Source organism: Siphateles boraxobius, unplaced genomic scaffold, assembly GCF_051911475.1.
Source record: "Siphateles boraxobius isolate OS27281-9 unplaced genomic scaffold, OSU_SipBor_1 68, whole genome shotgun sequence".
NCBI classification, from domain to species: domain Eukaryota; kingdom Metazoa; phylum Chordata; class Actinopteri; order Cypriniformes; family Leuciscidae; genus Siphateles; species Siphateles boraxobius.
In genome coordinates this window covers 6,410,697-6,426,608 of record NW_027509195.1, presented here as the reverse complement: position 1 = coordinate 6,426,608, position 15,912 = coordinate 6,410,697, and the positions used below count along the sequence as shown (strand labels likewise).

At 41.1% G+C, this 15,912-nt stretch overlaps 4 non-coding genes across 4 annotated transcripts; all 4 read left to right on the top strand.

Annotated features, from left to right (window-relative positions):
• Positions 1-845: 845 nt before the first annotated feature.
• On the top strand, positions 846-939 carry trnai-uau (transfer RNA isoleucine (anticodon UAU)). The gene is made up of 2 exons: positions 846-883; positions 904-939. It is a non-coding gene; the product is annotated as a tRNA-Ile (tRNA).
• Positions 940-2,197: 1,258 nt separating this feature from the next.
• On the top strand, positions 2,198-2,291 carry trnai-uau (transfer RNA isoleucine (anticodon UAU)). The gene is made up of 2 exons: positions 2,198-2,235; positions 2,256-2,291. It is a non-coding gene; the product is annotated as a tRNA-Ile (tRNA).
• Positions 2,292-2,979: 688 nt separating this feature from the next.
• On the top strand, positions 2,980-3,073 carry trnai-uau (transfer RNA isoleucine (anticodon UAU)). The gene is made up of 2 exons: positions 2,980-3,017; positions 3,038-3,073. It is a non-coding gene; the product is annotated as a tRNA-Ile (tRNA).
• A 1,350-nt stretch (positions 3,074-4,423) lies between these two features.
• Positions 4,424-4,785, top strand: trnai-uau (transfer RNA isoleucine (anticodon UAU)). Its single transcript has 2 exons — positions 4,424-4,461; positions 4,750-4,785. It is a non-coding gene; the product is annotated as a tRNA-Ile (tRNA).
• The last annotated feature ends 11,127 nt before the right edge of the window (positions 4,786-15,912 follow it).

The following is a 15,912-nucleotide window of genomic DNA, read 5'->3' as shown; positions in this document are numbered from 1 at the left end:
TAGTGAAGTATTAAAGGGCTAACTTGAAAGTTTTGAAACTGATTCACCCTCATGATAATAGCTCCAGTGGCTATAATGCCCAGATGGATTTCGGTATATGTCCCTGTTTAGAAGCTCCAGTGTACTTATAAGGCGGTACTTATAAGGCAGTACGAGCAGCTGAGCAATGCCAAGGTTGTGAGTTCGAGCCTCACCTGGAGCACGTTTTTAGAAAGCAAGAGACGTAATGGAAGATAAAGATTTCAAATTCTAACTAGAAAGATTGTTTGAGCTTGTTTGAGCTTGTTTGAGATTGTACATGGCTTAAAACAATTAGAAGAAAGCCTCACCTGGAGGATGGCTTTAGAAAGCAAGAGACGCTATGGAAGATAAAGATTTCAATGTCTAACTTAAAAGATCTATGTATGTCTTAAACTAGTAAAGAATTAAAGGTCTAACTTGAAATATTGTTGTAAAAATGATTCACCCTCATGATAATAGCTCCAGTGGCTATAATCCCCACATGGATTTTGGTATATGCTCCTGTTTAGAAGCTCCAGTGGCGCAATTGGTTAGCGCGCGGTACTTATAAGGCAGTACACAGCTGAGCAATGCCGAGGTTATGAGGTTCAAGCTGCGCTTTGTGCATGCTTTTAAAAAGCAAGAGGTGCTATGGAAGATAAAGATTTCAATGTCTTACTTAAACGATCATCTGAACATCACATTGCCGTCATCCATTAGTATGTCTTAAACTAGTGAAGTATTAAAGGATTAACTTGAAAGTTTTGAAACTGATTCACCCTCAGGATAATAGCTGCAGTGGTTATAATACCCACATGGATTTCGGTATATGTCCCTGTTCAGAGGCTCCAGTGGCGCAATCGGTTAGCGCGCGGTATTTATAAGGCAGTACGCAGCTGAGCAATGCCGAGGTTGTGAGTTCGAGCCTCACCTGGAGCATGTTTTTAGAAAGCAAGAGACGTTATGGTAGACAAAGATTTCAAATTCTAACTAGAAAGATTGTTTGAGCATTAAATGGCTATAAACAATTAGAAGAATTCTCAGAAATTCAAGCCTCACCTGGAGGATGGCTTTAGAAAGCAAGATATGCTATGGAAGATGAAGATTTCAATGTCTAACTTAAAAGATAATATGAACATCACATTGCCGTCATCCATTAGTATGTCTTAAACTAGTAAAGTATTAAAGGGCTAACTTGAAAGTTTTAGAACTGATTCACCCTCATGATAATAGATCCAGTGGCTATAATCCCCACATGGATTTTGGTATATGTTCCTGTTTAGAAGCTCCAGTGGCACAATCGGGTTAGTGCGCGGTACTTATAAGGTAGTACGCAACTGAGCATTTATTGTTATATGTATATCTTAAAGTATTAAAGGGCTAACTTGAAAGATTGTTTTAAAACTGAATCAGCCTCATGATAATAGCTCCAGTGGCTATAAACCCCAGATGGATTTTGTGTTATGTTACTGTTTAGAAGCTCCAGTGGCACAATCAGTTAGCGCGCGGTACTCATAAGGCAGTACGAGCAGCTGAGCAATGCAGATGTTGTGAGTTCGAGCCTCACCTGGAGCATGTTTTTAGAAAGCAAGAGACGTTATGGAAGATAAAGATTTCAAATTCTATCTAGAAAGATTGTTTGAGCATTACATGGCTATAAACAATTAGAAGAAAGCCTCACCTGGAGGATGGCTTTAGAAAGCAAGAGACGCTATGGAAGATAAAGATTTCAATGTCTAACTTAAAAGATCTATGTATGTCTTAAACTAGTAAAGAATTAAAGGTCTAACTTGAAATATTGTTGTAAAAATGATTCACCCTCATGATAATATCTCCAGTGGCTATAATCCCCACATGGATTTTGGTATATGCTCCTGTTTAGAAGCTCCAGTGGCGCAATTGGTTAGCTCGCGGTACTTATAAGGAAGTACACAGCTGAGCAATGCCGAGGTTATGAGGTTCAAGCTGCGCTTTGTGCATGCTTTTAAAAAGCAAGAGGTGCTATGGAAGATAAAAATTTCAATGTCTAACTTAAACGATCATCTGAACATCACATTGCCGTCATCCATTAGTATGTCTTAAACTAGTGAAGTATTAAAGGGCTAACTTGAAAGTTTTGAAACTGCTTCACCCTCATGATAATAGCTCCAGTGGCTATAATGCCCACATGGATTTCGGTATATGTCCCTGCTTTGAAGCTCCAGTGGCGCAATCGGTTAGCGCGCGGTACTTATAAGGCAGTACGCAGCTGAGCAATGCCGAGGTTGTGAGTTCGAGCCTCACCTGGAGCACGATTTTAGAAAGCAAGAGACGTTATGGTAGATAAAGATTTCAAATTCTAACTAGAAAGATTGTTTGAGCATTACGTGGCTATAAACAATTAGAAAAATTCTCAGAAATTCAAGCCTCACATGGAGGATGGCTTTAGAAAGCAAGAGATGCTATGGAAGATAAAGATTTTAATGTCTAACTTAAAAGATCATCTGAACATCACATTGCCGTCATCCATTAGAAGAATGATCACGGACTAATCCAAAAAACTAATTTAATGTTCTATGTATGTCTTAAACTAGTAAAGTATTAAAGGGCTAACTTGAAAGATTGTTTTAAAACTGAATCACCCTCATGATAGTAGCTCCAGTGGCTATAATCTCCACATGAAATTTGGTATATGTTCCTGTTTAGAAGTTCCAGTGGCAGAATCAGTTAGCACTCGGTATTTGTGAGGCAGTATGTAGCTGAGCAATGCTGAGGTTGTGAGTTCAAGCCTCACTTGGTGCATGGTTTTAGAAAGCAAGAGACGCTATGGAAGTTAAAGATTTCAGTGTCTATCTTAAAAGTTTGTCCGAGCATCACTTTGCCGTCATCCATTCGAAGAATGATCCCCGAATAATGCAAAAAAACCCATTTATTGTTCTATGTAAATCTTAAAGTATTAAAGGTCTACCTCGAAAGATTGTTTTAAACATGAAACCATAAGCTCCAGTGGCGCAATCGGTTAGCGCGCAGTACTTATAAGGCAGTACACAGCTGAGCAATGCCGAGGATGTGAGTTCGAGCCTCACCTGGAGCAAGCTTTTATAAAGCAAGAGACGTTATGGTAGATAAAGATTTCAAATTCTAACTAGAAAGATTGTTTGAGCATTACATGGCTATAAACAATTAGAAGAATTCTCAGAAATTCAAGCCTCACCTTGAGGATGGCTTTAGAAAGAAAGAGAGGCTATGGAAAATAAAGATTTCAGTGTTTAATTTAAAAGATCATCTGAACATCACATTGCCGTCATCCATTAGAAGAATGATCACGGAATAATCCAAAAAACACATATAATGTTCTATGGGCTAACTTGAAAGATTATTTTAAAACTGAATCACCCTCATGATAAAAGCTCCAGTGGCTATAATCTACACATGAAATTTGGTAAATGTTCCTGTTTAGAAGTTCCAGTGACGAAATCGGTTAGCACGCGGTATTTATAAGGCAGTACGCAGCTGAGCAATGCCGAGGTTGTGAGTTCGGGCCTCACTTGGTGCATGGTTTTAGAAAGCAAGAGACGCAATGGAAGATAAAGATTTCAGTGTCTATCTTAAAAGTTTGTCCTAGCATCATGTTGCCGTCATCCATTCGAAGAATGATCATGAGGTTGTGTGTTCGAGCCTCACCTGGAGCAGGTTTTTAGAAAGCAAGAGACGTTATGGTAGACCAAGATTTCAAATTCTAACTAGAAAGATTGTTTGAGCATTAAATGGCTATAAACAATTAGAAGAATTCTCAGAAATTCAATCCAACACCTGGAGGATGGCTTTAGAAAGCAAGATATGCTATGGAAGATAAAGATTTCAATGTCTAACTTAAAAGATCATATGAACATCACATTGCCGTCATCCATTAGTATGTCTTAAACTAGTAAAGTATTAAAGGGCTAACTTGAAAGTTTTAGAACTGATTCACCCTCATGATAATAGATCCAGTGGCTATAATCCCCACATGGATTTTGGTATATGTTCCTGTTTAGAAGCTCCAGTGGCACAATCGGGTTAGCGCGCGGTAATTATAAGGCAGTAAGAACAGCTGAGCAATGCCGAGGTTGTGAGTTCGTGCCTCACCTGGAGCATGTTTTTAGAAAGCAAGAGACGTTATGGAAGATGAAGATTTCAAATTCTAACTAGGAAGATTGTTTGAGCATTACATGGCTGTAAACAATTAGAAGAAAGCCTCACCTGGAGGATGGCTTTAGAAAGCAAGAGACGCTATGGAAGATAAAGATTTCAATGTCTAACTTAAAAGATCTATGTATGTCTTAAACTAGTAAAGAATTAAAGGTCTAACTTGAAATATTGTTGTAAAATGATTCACCCTCATGATAATAGCTCCAGTGGCTATAATCCCCACATGGATTTTGGTATATACTCCTGTTTAGAAGCTCCAGTGGCGCAATTGGTTAGCGCGCGGTACTTATAAGGCAGTACACAGCTGAGCAATGACGAGGTTGTGAGGTTCAAGCTGCGCTTTGTGCATGCTTTTAAAAAGCAAGAGGTGCTATGGAAGATAAAGATTTCAATGTCTAACTTAAACGATCATCTGAACATCACATTGCCGTCATCCATTAGTATGTCTTAAACTAGTGAAGTATTAAAGGATTAACTTGAAAGTTTTGAAACTGATTCACCCTCATGATAATAGCTGCAGTGGCTATAATCCCCACAGCCGTAGCGCGCGGTACTTATAAGGCAGTACGCAGCTGAGCAATGCCGAGGTTGTGAGTTCGAGCCTCACCTGGAGCACGCTTTTAGAAAGCAAGAGACGTTATGGTAGATAAACATTTCAAATTCTAACTAGAAAGATTGTTTGAGCATTACATGGCTATAAACAATTAGACAATTCTCAGAAATTCAAGCCTCACCTGGAGGATGGCTTTAGAAAGCAAGAGATGCTATGGAAGATAAAGATTTTAATGTCTAACTTAAAAGATCATCTGAACATCACATTGCCGTCATCCATTAGAAGAATGATCACGGACTAATCCAAAAAACAAATTTCATGTTCTATGTATGTCTTAAACTAGTAAAGTATTAAAGGGCTAACTTGAAAGATTGTTTTAAAACCGAATCACCCTCATGATAGTAGCTCCAGTGGCTATAATCTCCACATGAAATTTGGTATATGTTCCTGTTTAGAAGTTCCAGTGACAGAATCAGTTAGCACTCGGTATTTATAAGGCAGTATGTAGCTGAGCAATGCCGAGGTTGTGAGTTCGAGCCTCACTTGGTGCATCGTTTTAGAAAGCAAGAGACGCTATGGAAGTTAAAGATTTCAGTGTCTATCTTAAAAGTTTGTCCGAGCATCACTTTGCCGTCATCCATTCGAAGAATGATCCCCAAATAATGCAAAAAACCCCATTTATTGTTCTATATATATCTTAAAGTATTAAAGGTCTACCTCGAAAGATTGTTTTAAACCGGAAACCATAAGCTCCAGTGGCGCAATCGGTTAGCGCGCGGTACTTATAAGGCAGTACACAGCTGAGCAATGCCGAGTTTGTGAGTTCGAGCTCGATGACTTTAGAAAGCAAGAGATGCTATGGAAGATAAAGATTTCAATGTCTAACTTAAAAGATCATCTGAACATCACATTGCTGTCATCCATTAGTATATCTTTTAAAAGTTTTAAAACTGATTCACCCTCATGATAATAGCTCCAGTGGCTATAATCCCCACATGGATTTTGGTATATGTTCCTGTTTAGAAGCTCCAGTGGCGCAATCAGTTAGGGCGCGGTACTTATAAGGCATTAAGCAGCTGAGCATTTATTGTTATATGTATATCTTAAGGAACTAAACACTAACTTGAAAGATTGTTTTAAAACTGAATCAGCCTCATGATAATAGCTCCAGTGGCTATAAACCCCACATGGATTTTGGAATATGTTCCTGATTAAATGCTCCAGTGGCGCAATCGGTTAGCGTGTGGTACTTATAAGGCAGTACGCAGCTGAGGAATGCCGAGGTTGTGGGTTCAAGCTTTAAAAAGCAAGAGACGCTATGGAAGATCAAGATTTCAATGTCTAACTTAAACGATCATCTGAACATCACATTGCCGTCATCCATTAGTATTAGCTGTGCATGAGGGGATTGAAGCCCCGCGATTGGGACACGTTGCCATTAGGGGAGGATAAAAGGAGAGAGTACAGACCAAAGGACAGTTCGTTTTTGGGGCCGGGATCTCGAAGGAAGCGTGAGCGTTGGAGAAGAGGAAGTGGGGCCGGCAAACGGGCGCGGCACTTTGAGTTTGGGAGAAAGAGCACGACGACTCAACCGGAAGGAGGGAATCGCTGGATAGTAAGATCGTTATGGAGAGACTGTGAGTATTCCAATCAATTTCCATCCTCCTCTCTCGTGTCTGTGGGACTCCCCTCAGAAAGTGGGCGACGGCCATCTATATATGTATTTTCCACTGAGTGCTGAATTGTAGAGATGAAGTGATGTGATGCACTGTTTTGATGTGTGAAATGTGAACTTAAACCCGCTGGATGTCCATTACTTACCTGCGTTTTCTATCATGTTCTAAAGACATAAGAAGAGGCTAACACTGTTGTACTCCACAGACATTTGAGTGTATATTCTGACAGCCTATTGTGAAGAAGGATTACGTGCCTGTATACTCACCTGACTACTTTGCAGTGAAGCCCTCCAGCCGTAAGTTCTCTTTCTGTCACCTGTAGAAGAAGAGGATTACATGCCTGTATATTAACCTGTCTGCTTTGCAGCGAAACTCTCCCGCCGTAAGCTCTGTGTCTGCCGGCCCTTTAAGAGGATTACGTGCCTGTATACTCACCTGACTGCTTTGCAGTGAAGCCCTCCAGCCGTCAGTTCTCTGTCTGTCACCTGTAGAAGAAGAGGATTACATGTCTGTATACTCACCTGACTGCTTTGCAGTGAAGCCATCCAGCCCTAAGTTCTCTGTCTGTCACCTGTAGAAGAAGAGGATTACATGCCTGTATACTCACCTGACTGCTTTGCAGTGAAGCCCTCCAGCCGTAAGTTCTCTGTCTGTCACCTGTAGAAGAAGAGGATTACGTGCCTGTATATTCACCTGTCTGCTTTGCAGCGAAACTCTCCCGCCGTAAGCTTTGTGTCTGCCGGCCCTTCAAGAGGATAACGTGCCTGTATATTCAACTGTCTGCTTTGCAGCGAAACTCTCCCGCCGTAAGCTTTGTGTCTGCCGGCCATTCAAGAGGATTTCGTGCCTGTATACTCACCCGACGGCTTTGCAGTGAAGCTCCCCAGCCGTAAGTTCTCTGTCTGCTTTTCGCTGCGAAGAAGAGGAGTATATACCCGAAACACGCACCTCAACTGCTCCACAACAGTTCCTCTGGCTGTAAGTCCCGGCCCGTTCTCTCCCTAGGAAGAAGTGGGTTCGTCCCCCGAAATACGTACCTGAATTGTCCTGCAGCAGCCTCCTCCTAGTCGTGAGCCCCGACTCGTCCCTTTCCATTGGAAAACAGCGAAGCTGGTACCAGAGTACCCCCTCCACTGCACTCTGTGGACCTTCGGCGGGTCCGCCGGACGGAACGACCCTGCCCAGAAGTCTCACCATTTTAAAGCTTCTATTCAATTTTATATTCAATAAAATACTGTTTACTTGAAGTATTGTTGTCTGTCCTCCTTGCCTGGCCTCTGTCCGACTCCCCAAGGGTGGTAGGGGTCTCAGGGGCGGGTGCAGCCTGATTGGCCAGCCCCGACCTGTGACAATAGCTCCAGTGGCTATAATCCGCACATGGATATTGGTATATGTTCCATTTTAGAAGCTCCAGCTGCGAAATCGGTTAGCATGCGGTACTACAGGCAGTACGCAGCTGAGCAATGCCGAGGTTGTGAGTTTGAGCCTCACCTGGATCATGGCTTTAGAAAGCAAGAGATGTTAAGGTAGATAAAGATTTCAAATTCTAACTAGAGAGATTGTTTGAGCTAACCTGGGATACCCAGACGAACTTCCGGCAATTTTAGATTTGCTCTGCAAGTTAGTCTGGCGAAGAGCCCATCCAAGCTCATTTCCAATCTTTCCAAATCGAGGCACCAATCACAAACGTTGAGGGGGGCTTTACAAGATGACGATCGATCTGATTGGTTTTAAGGTCTATGCAATTGCTTACAGAGGCATTTGAGCGACATCCGTTGGTGACGCCCCTTTGGAAATGAGCTGTGAATGAACCTTCCCCAGACCCTAACTCAGTTACGACTGAGAATGCTATGTTTGAGCATTACATGACTATAAACAATTAAAAGAATTCTCAGAAATTCAAGCCTCACCTGGAGCATGTTTTTAGAAAGCAAGAGACGTTATGGTAGATAAAGATTTCAAATTCTAACTAGAAAGATTGTTTGAGCATTACATGGCTATAAACAATTAGAAGAATTCTCAGAAATTCAAGCCTCACCTTGAGGATGGCTTTAGAAAGAAAGAGAGGCTATGGAAAATAAAGATTTCAGTGTTTAATTTAAAAGATCATCTGAACATCACATTGCCGTCATCCATTAGAAGAATGATCACGGAATAATCCAAAAAACACATATAATGTTCTATGGGCTAACTTGAAAGATTATTTTAAAACTGAATCACCCTCATGATAAAAGCTCCAGTGGCTATAATCTACACATGAAATTTGGTAAATGTTCCTGTTTAGAAGTTCCAGTGACGAAATCGGTTAGCACGCGGTATTTATAAGGCAGTACGCAGCTGAGCAATGCCGAGGTTGTGAGTTCGGGCCTCACTTGGTGCATGGTTTTAGAAAGCAAGAGACGCAATGGAAGATAAAGATTTCAGTGTCTATCTTAAAAGTTTGTCCTAGCATCATGTTGCCGTCATCCATTCGAAGAATGATCATGAGGTTGTGTGTTCGAGCCTCACCTGGAGCAGGTTTTTAGAAAGCAAGAGACGTTATGGTAGACCAAGATTTCAAATTCTAACTAGAAAGATTGTTTGAGCATTAAATGGCTATAAACAATTAGAAGAATTCTCAGAAATTCAATCCAACACCTGGAGGATGGCTTTAGAAAGCAAGATATGCTATGGAAGATAAAGATTTCAATGTCTAACTTAAAAGATCATATGAACATCACATTGCCGTCATCCATTAGTATGTCTTAAACTAGTAAAGTATTAAAGGGCTAACTTGAAAGTTTTAGAACTGATTCACCCTCATGATAATAGATCCAGTGGCTATAATCCCCACATGGATTTTGGTATATGTTCCTGTTTAGAAGCTCCAGTGGCACAATCGGGTTAGCGCGCGGTAATTATAAGGCAGTAAGAACAGCTGAGCAATGCCGAGGTTGTGAGTTCGTGCCTCACCTGGAGCATGTTTTTAGAAAGCAAGAGACGTTATGGAAGATGAAGATTTCAAATTCTAACTAGGAAGATTGTTTGAGCATTACATGGCTGTAAACAATTAGAAGAAAGCCTCACCTGGAGGATGGCTTTAGAAAGCAAGAGACGCTATGGAAGATAAAGATTTCAATGTCTAACTTAAAAGATCTATGTATGTCTTAAACTAGTAAAGAATTAAAGGTCTAACTTGAAATATTGTTGTAAAATGATTCACCCTCATGATAATAGCTCCAGTGGCTATAATCCCCACATGGATTTTGGTATATACTCCTGTTTAGAAGCTCCAGTGGCGCAATTGGTTAGCGCGCGGTACTTATAAGGCAGTACACAGCTGAGCAATGACGAGGTTGTGAGGTTCAAGCTGCGCTTTGTGCATGCTTTTAAAAAGCAAGAGGTGCTATGGAAGATAAAGATTTCAATGTCTAACTTAAACGATCATCTGAACATCACATTGCCGTCATCCATTAGTATGTCTTAAACTAGTGAAGTATTAAAGGATTAACTTGAAAGTTTTGAAACTGATTCACCCTCATGATAATAGCTGCAGTGGCTATAATCCCCACAGCCGTAGCGCGCGGTACTTATAAGGCAGTACGCAGCTGAGCAATGCCGAGGTTGTGAGTTCGAGCCTCACCTGGAGCACGCTTTTAGAAAGCAAGAGACGTTATGGTAGATAAACATTTCAAATTCTAACTAGAAAGATTGTTTGAGCATTACATGGCTATAAACAATTAGACAATTCTCAGAAATTCAAGCCTCACCTGGAGGATGGCTTTAGAAAGCAAGAGATGCTATGGAAGATAAAGATTTTAATGTCTAACTTAAAAGATCATCTGAACATCACATTGCCGTCATCCATTAGAAGAATGATCACGGACTAATCCAAAAAACAAATTTCATGTTCTATGTATGTCTTAAACTAGTAAAGTATTAAAGGGCTAACTTGAAAGATTGTTTTAAAACCGAATCACCCTCATGATAGTAGCTCCAGTGGCTATAATCTCCACATGAAATTTGGTATATGTTCCTGTTTAGAAGTTCCAGTGACAGAATCAGTTAGCACTCGGTATTTATAAGGCAGTATGTAGCTGAGCAATGCCGAGGTTGTGAGTTCGAGCCTCACTTGGTGCATCGTTTTAGAAAGCAAGAGACGCTATGGAAGTTAAAGATTTCAGTGTCTATCTTAAAAGTTTGTCCGAGCATCACTTTGCCGTCATCCATTCGAAGAATGATCCCCAAATAATGCAAAAAACCCCATTTATTGTTCTATATATATCTTAAAGTATTAAAGGTCTACCTCGAAAGATTGTTTTAAACCGGAAACCATAAGCTCCAGTGGCGCAATCGGTTAGCGCGCGGTACTTATAAGGCAGTACACAGCTGAGCAATGCCGAGTTTGTGAGTTCGAGCTCGATGACTTTAGAAAGCAAGAGATGCTATGGAAGATAAAGATTTCAATGTCTAACTTAAAAGATCATCTGAACATCACATTGCTGTCATCCATTAGTATATCTTTTAAAAGTTTTAAAACTGATTCACCCTCATGATAATAGCTCCAGTGGCTATAATCCCCACATGGATTTTGGTATATGTTCCTGTTTAGAAGCTCCAGTGGCGCAATCAGTTAGGGCGCGGTACTTATAAGGCATTAAGCAGCTGAGCATTTATTGTTATATGTATATCTTAAGGAACTAAACACTAACTTGAAAGATTGTTTTAAAACTGAATCAGCCTCATGATAATAGCTCCAGTGGCTATAAACCCCACATGGATTTTGGAATATGTTCCTGATTAAATGCTCCAGTGGCGCAATCGGTTAGCGTGTGGTACTTATAAGGCAGTACGCAGCTGAGGAATGCCGAGGTTGTGGGTTCAAGCTTTAAAAAGCAAGAGACGCTATGGAAGATCAAGATTTCAATGTCTAACTTAAACGATCATCTGAACATCACATTGCCGTCATCCATTAGTATTAGCTGTGCATGAGGGGATTGAAGCCCCGCGATTGGGACACGTTGCCATTAGGGGAGGATAAAAGGAGAGAGTACAGACCAAAGGACAGTTCGTTTTTGGGGCCGGGATCTCGAAGGAAGCGTGAGCGTTGGAGAAGAGGAAGTGGGGCCGGCAAACGGGCGCGGCACTTTGAGTTTGGGAGAAAGAGCACGACGACTCAACCGGAAGGAGGGAATCGCTGGATAGTAAGATCGTTATGGAGAGACTGTGAGTATTCCAATCAATTTCCATCCTCCTCTCTCGTGTCTGTGGGACTCCCCTCAGAAAGTGGGCGACGGCCATCTATATATGTATTTTCCACTGAGTGCTGAATTGTAGAGATGAAGTGATGTGATGCACTGTTTTGATGTGTGAAATGTGAACTTAAACCCGCTGGATGTCCATTACTTACCTGCGTTTTCTATCATGTTCTAAAGACATAAGAAGAGGTTAACACTGTTGTACTCCACAGACATTTGAGTGTATATTCTGACAGCCTATTGTGAAGAAGGATTACGTGCCTGTATACTCACCTGACTACTTTGCAGTGAAGCCCTCCAGCCGTAAGTTCTCTTTCTGTCACCTGTAGAAGAAGAGGATTACATGCCTGTATATTAACCTGTCTGCTTTGCAGCGAAACTCTCCCGCCGTAAGCTCTGTGTCTGCCGGCCCTTTAAGAGGATTACGTGCCTGTATACTCACCTGACTGCTTTGCAGTGAAGCCCTCCAGCCGTCAGTTCTCTGTCTGTCACCTGTAGAAGAAGAGGATTACATGTCTGTATACTCACCTGACTGCTTTGCAGTGAAGCCATCCAGCCCTAAGTTCTCTGTCTGTCACCTGTAGAAGAAGAGGATTACATGCCTGTATACTCACCTGACTGCTTTGCAGTGAAGCCCTCCAGCCGTAAGTTCTCTGTCTGTCACCTGTAGAAGAAGAGGATTACGTGCCTGTATATTCACCTGTCTGCTTTGCAGCGAAACTCTCCCGCCGTAAGCTTTGTGTCTGCCGGCCCTTCAAGAGGATAACGTGCCTGTATATTCAACTGTCTGCTTTGCAGCGAAACTCTCCCGCCGTAAGCTTTGTGTCTGCCGGCCATTCAAGAGGATTTCGTGCCTGTATACTCACCCGACGGCTTTGCAGTGAAGCTCCCCAGCCGTAAGTTCTCTGTCTGCTTTTCGCTGCGAAGAAGAGGAGTATATACCCGAAACACGCACCTCAACTGCTCCACAACAGTTCCTCTGGCTGTAAGTCCCGGCCCGTTCTCTCCCTAGGAAGAAGTGGGTTCGTCCCCCGAAATACGTACCTGAATTGTCCTGCAGCAGCCTCCTCCTAGTCGTGAGCCCCGACTCGTCCCTTTCCATTGGAAAACAGCGAAGCTGGTACCAGAGTACCCCCTCCACTGCACTCTGTGGACCTTCGGCGGGTCCGCCGGACGGAACGACCCTGCCCAGAAGTCTCACCATTTTAAAGCTTCTATTCAATTTTATATTCAATAAAATACTGTTTACTTGAAGTATTGTTGTCTGTCCTCCTTGCCTGGCCTCTGTCCGACTCCCCAAGGGTGGTAGGGGTCTCAGGGGCGGGTGCAGCCTGATTGGCCAGCCCCGACCTGTGACAATAGCTCCAGTGGCTATAATCCGCACATGGATATTGGTATATGTTCCATTTTAGAAGCTCCAGCTGCGAAATCGGTTAGCATGCGGTACTACAGGCAGTACGCAGCTGAGCAATGCCGAGGTTGTGAGTTTGAGCCTCACCTGGATCATGGCTTTAGAAAGCAAGAGATGTTAAGGTAGATAAAGATTTCAAATTCTAACTAGAGAGATTGTTTGAGCTAACCTGGGATACCCAGACGAACTTCCGGCAATTTTAGATTTGCTCTGCAAGTTAGTCTGGCGAAGAGCCCATCCAAGCTCATTTCCAATCTTTCCAAATCGAGGCACCAATCACAAACGTTGAGGGGGGCTTTACAAGATGACGATCGATCTGATTGGTTTTAAGGTCTATGCAATTGCTTACAGAGGCATTTGAGCGACATCCGTTGGTGACGCCCCTTTGGAAATGAGCTGTGAATGAACCTTCCCCAGACCCTAACTCAGTTACGACTGAGAATGCTATGTTTGAGCATTACATGACTATAAACTAGGGATGCACCGATACCACTTTTTAAGGGTCGAGTACGAGTACCGATATTTTTTTCCTGGTACTCGCCGATACCGATACCGATGCCTGTTGTACTGGGGGGGTTCTCGTTTTATGTGGCAATTTTCTAAGAACAACACAATGAGACTAATGAACATATCAGCATCTTTATTTTCAACAACTTAAATAAACTTAAAAAAATAAATCATTCTTATTGTGCTTATCACAAATTTTCAAAGCCCAAATTTCACAGTGTCCAATAACCTCCAAAGGGCAAAACCAAGGACATAATGAATGTAATTTTTACCTGGGTGTCACAAAGTTGTCAAAGTGCTAAAGAAATCAGACAACAAGACAAACAAATTTGTCATAAAGTGCCAAAGAAATCACAGAACAAATGTTTAACATAACACTGAGTAACAATGTAATCACAGCCGAAAGTGTAAAGTGAAATATTAGAGTGTACTATTAAATCTAGCAACACTATAACTGCGGGAAGAGTGTTCATAAGAATTAAGAAATATAAGCTAAGGATATAAGTGAGGTATCAGTCTTTGGTATCGGGGTATTTTTACGAGTACGAGTACAAGTACATGAGCTTGGTATCGGGCCCGATACCGATACTGGTATCGGTATCGGTGCATCCCTACTATAAACAATTAAAAGAATTCTCAGAAATTCAAGCCTCACCTGGAGCATGTTTTTAGAAAGCAAGAGACGTTATGGAAGATAAAGATTTCAAATTCTAACTAGAAAGATTGCCTGAGCATTACATGGCTATAAACAATTAGAAGAATTCTCAGAAATTCAAGCCTCACCTGGAGGATGGCTTTAGAAAGCAAGAGATGCTATGGAAGATAAAGATTTCAATGTCTAACTTAAAAGATTATCTGAACATCACATTGCCGTCATCCATTAGAAGAATGATCACGGACTAATCCAAAAACACATATAATGTTCTATGTATGTCTTAAACTAGTGAAGTATTAAAGGGCTAACTTGAAAGATTGTTTTAAAACTGAATCCCCCTCATGATAGTAGCTCCAGTGGCTATAATCTCCACATGAAATTTGGTATATGTTCCTGTTTAGAAGTTCCAGTGACGGAATCGGTTAGCACTTGGTATTTATAAGGCAGTACGCAGCTGAGCAATGCCGAGGTTGTGAGTTCGAGCCTCACTTGATGCATAATTTTAGAAAGCAAGAGACGCTACAGAAGTTAAAGATTTCATTGTCTATCTTAAAAGTTTGTCCGAGCATCACCTTGCCGTCATCCATTCGAAGAATGATCACGAAATAATGCAAAAAAAACCCATTTATTGTTCTATGTATATCTTAAAGTATTAAAGGTCTACCTCGAAAGATTGTTTTAAACCTGAATCACCCTCATGATAGTAGCGGCTATATTCCCCACATGGATTTTGGTATATGTTCCTTTTCAGAAGCTCCAATGCCGCAATCGTTTAGTGCGCGGTGCTTATAAGCCAATGCGCAGCTGAGCATTTATTGTTATATGTATATCTTAAAGCAGGGGTTCTCAAAGTTTTCATAGGTGAGGGCCAATTTAGTAACCCAACATTGAACTGAGGGCCGCCAAAGGGGCGGGGGAGAAAAAGAAAAAAAAAACAGAAAAAAAATCCCATTTGAAATAATTTTAATGACCAGATTGCATCTCTACAGCTTATATTTATTGCAATAAACACATTTTAATTCATAACTGAGTCAAAACCTGGCGAGTTTTTTTTTAACAGAAACTTTTAAAATAGAAGCTTACCAAACAAGTCATCATCATTCATATCTATCATTGCCTGTCAGTCGCGTTTCCATTATTGCAGATTTTCGCAAATGTTTTGCGCTATTATTATCTTTTTTTTTTACCCTAACTAAAAAACGAAAAATGAACGGTCTTTTTAAAACGCAAAGTTGAACACCAACATTTTAATTTGAACTGGCAACAGCAACTGCTGCGCAAAAAAGTAAATATCGACAGACTTTTTCAGATTTTTGTTTAAATTAGCCTACTTTTTGCCCCTTTATTAAACATTTAAAATATTCCCAAATTAATATGGAAAACATTTCGATTTTACTGGTTTTCTAAGGCCAAATTAGAACCTGGAATTTATATTTTTCCCGCAGTGCTGAATGAGAAGAGCCATATAGGCTATAGCCTGTGTCTCTGGAACCACAGCCCACAGAAAGGTGATTTATAGGTGAGTTATAGGTGAATGATAATAAATGTGTCTGAAAAAACAGCGAGGCATTTTAATTGTTTATTAATTATTGTTTTCTAAGTGTCGGATAAAAACATAGGCTATCTCTATCTCCGCTGTTAAGCAGATGCCCTTTTAGAGAGAAATGCACCTTTCATACGGATTACATAATCAGAAGGTATTG